General features: G+C 39.0%; 1 pseudogene; it reads right to left on the bottom strand.

The window, feature by feature from the left end:
* Positions 1-1302: 1302 nt before the first annotated feature.
* LOC114083364 (NADH dehydrogenase [ubiquinone] 1 alpha subcomplex subunit 9, mitochondrial pseudogene) lies at positions 1303-2445 on the bottom strand (annotated as a pseudogene).
* Between the last annotated feature and the right edge of the window lie 638 nt (positions 2446-3083).

The raw sequence follows: 3083 nt of genomic DNA, 5'->3' as shown, positions 1-3083 counted from the left end.
ATTTATGTTTTCCCCAACTCACTATAAAAATTGTGAAACATGCAAAAAACCTGAAAGAATTGTAGAGTAGATGAATATATGCCAGTCATTTAAATGGGATAGTCAATATTTTGCTAGTTTGTCTTATCATGTATCTATCCTTCTATCTTTTCATCTCCTCATTTAATTGATCCATCTTACTGCACATTTATCTTAAAGCAAAGCAGCATTAGAGTTATACCTAGTAGTGGGGATCATTTTGGCATATGCATGAACACATGTAACATAATTTGCTACATTTCAATCACCAGTACCTCTTCTTTCCCTCCCCTCCTCCCTCCCCCTGACCCCCTTCTTCTACTCTGCTTGTCTTTCTTCTACTTTTTTTATTTTCTTAGTTATTGCATTATAGTTAAACATAAAACTAAAATTCACTATTTATGCGTGCATATAGCATAAATGGGTCAATTTCATTTTGCAGATCCTCCACTTTCCCATCCTTCCTCCCTCCACCTAAATCCTCTTCCTCTATTCCAATGTTCTCCCCTTTATTTTCACAAGATCCCCTCCCTCCCTTTTATAATAGTGTTAGAGTTATCATAGCAGCTGGGTTCATCTCGACATCTTCATACATTCATGGAATTTGATTTCTGTTCATGTCCTCTTTTCCTCCCCCCCCCATGCTGTACTGATTTTTCTGTTTCTCTCTCCTTCCTTCCTTCCTTCCTTCCATCCTTCCTTCCTTCCTTCCATCCTTCCTTCCTTCCTTACTTCCTTCCTTTCTCTCTCTCCCCCATCCCTCTCTCCCTCCCTCTTTCTTTCTTTCCTTTTGATCGGTTCTTCCTGCTTATACATAAAGGTGAAATTTCCTGTGGTATTTTTATATATGCACATAGCATGATTTTTAAAAAAATTATTCTAACTTCTTTCCTTTTCCCAACCCTCCTCTCTCCCTCTTTTTAAGATTCCTTATTTCTCTAGTTTCTGCCAAGAAAGTTTTCCCATCTGAAAACTTGTCCATTTAAGTACATGCATTTTTCTTCAATTAATAGCGCATACCTTCACCATAATCTTAAAATTGTTTCCTGTCAATGGCATGGTTACTTTGAATAATATTTAAGTGAGTACATTTATTTTCTGGTTTCTAACAAAATTCTTCTATTAGGCCAGTTCAGTAGAAAGCAAAACTTTTTTTCCATTTTTTTTCTTTTACTTGCAGATGTTTTATGGGAGGATTTTATTCACTATGTACAGGATCTTCTAAAGAATGTAGGTTGCTCACTAGCCAGGTAACTCAAATGATACCAGGCTGCTCAGGGGGCACTAAATGTTGACAATTTTGGCGGGTTTTATATCTTCAATTTCAGAAGAAAGCTAGCGATAAGTGTGATGATACCATAGCACCTCCATGGCCTTTAGTTCCAGTGGAACTGCCTGAAAATCAAGGTCTTCTAAGCAGGGAAGATGAAGCAATGTTATGTCTTTGATGTGCATCCATCCCACTTTATCAATCCTTGTCCAGGGCTCAAATGGTTTTATTTTAAAGAGTTTTGCTATCAACTGATAGGCAAATCATGGCAAGGGATAGAAGAGGAAGGGTCTGTGAGCCATAGCAAAGACGTCCTGCAATAGGTCAAAGAGGAGGTACCTACTGGGCCCAACAAAGGCAAAAGTTTTCCCTCTGGCATCTGGGTCTTTAAATGTATTAATAATTCCTTTGGATACATCCACAATATATATTGGTTGTTTCTCAGTCTTCCTGCCCAAGGAAATAAGAGGTGCACCAGCAAACCAACGAATATTTACAATGTGGTTGAGGAATCTATCCTCTCTTCCAAATATGTCTGATGGTTTTATGATGGTAGATTCTGGAAATGCATTTCTCACTTCCTTCTCTCCAACAGCCTTCTCTCTCAGATATCTAGAAGTGCTTCTAATATCTGCATTCAGAGGGGAAACATGGATGAAATTTTTCAACTCCAGCTTCCTTAGAACTTTGAGGTAATGCTTGGGGAGTCTTCATGAAAATATCCTCAAAAATCAAAGTTTCTGGTTTCCCAGTCTCATCTAACAAGATTGATGACCACATTGCTGTGTTCCAGTGCTCTTTGGATAGAATCTCTGTCTCTTCCATTTCTTTCCAGAAAGATAATCTGGCCCAGGTCATCCATGGGCTAAAGATATGAAATATCATAAGAATCACACCTATATGGTATGATCACCCGTGACCCCATCTGTTCAACATGGTGACAACATATGGGCCAAGGAATCCTATTGCTCCAAACAATGGTAGCCATGACCCCACTGACAGAGGAACACCCACTTTTTCCATGAGGAATGAGAGCATGATGAATCTGGTAACAGGGTGGGCCATGAACCCCAGAAGTGGCTACTGCAGAAAGAAATGGTAGAAGGTGACACTGACAAGGCCTGCACAAACCAGGAATGAACAGCGGCTTCCATCTTCTGAAAGCAGAACATTTGTAATACTACTAGTTTAGGTATTGTAGACACTGCAAGAAAATTTGATATTTCAAATTTGACTTGGTGCTATGCCATTACTATTTATATGAGGCCAACATAAATAGTTGCTGGGAAACCTCTATCTTCCAGCTTTTGTGTACTCCCTAAAGACAAGTTTCTCAGTACGATTTATTATCTTTAGCCTAAGAGGCCAGGGATGCTGCTTGGCTAGCAGATGGATGTTTGGAGGTGTAGTCCATGAGGCTGCAGAGCTGCTCAGTGGAATAATGAGGAGTGACACAGGAGTGGGGGATGAGAAGATGGGGGGATGGTACAAAAAATTAATAAATCAGATAGTATGTTATTTAGTACTAAATGACTAGCCAGGACAACTAAATATGGACATGGTTAAAATGTGGACCTCTGGGAGCTGGACTGGCAGGGGGTGAGGAGAGTTTTGGTGGGAATCTGCTGTTTCTCATCATAAACCCTCCTATAACACCAGTCACCATCCTGATCATAGCATAGTGTTTATTTGGGCCAAATCATCTCTAAATTCTTTAAATTTATAACATTTTATATTCTTATATTTTTCTTATGTTTTGCATAATATTTAATCTCCAGTAATCTTTCAAAAGTCC

Source organism: Marmota flaviventris, chromosome 17 (genome assembly GCF_047511675.1).
Source record: "Marmota flaviventris isolate mMarFla1 chromosome 17, mMarFla1.hap1, whole genome shotgun sequence".
Classification (NCBI taxonomy): Eukaryota; Metazoa; Chordata; class Mammalia; order Rodentia; family Sciuridae; genus Marmota; species Marmota flaviventris.
The sequence above is the reverse complement of the archived record's forward strand: the minus strand, read 5'-3'. Positions and strand labels throughout refer to the sequence as shown.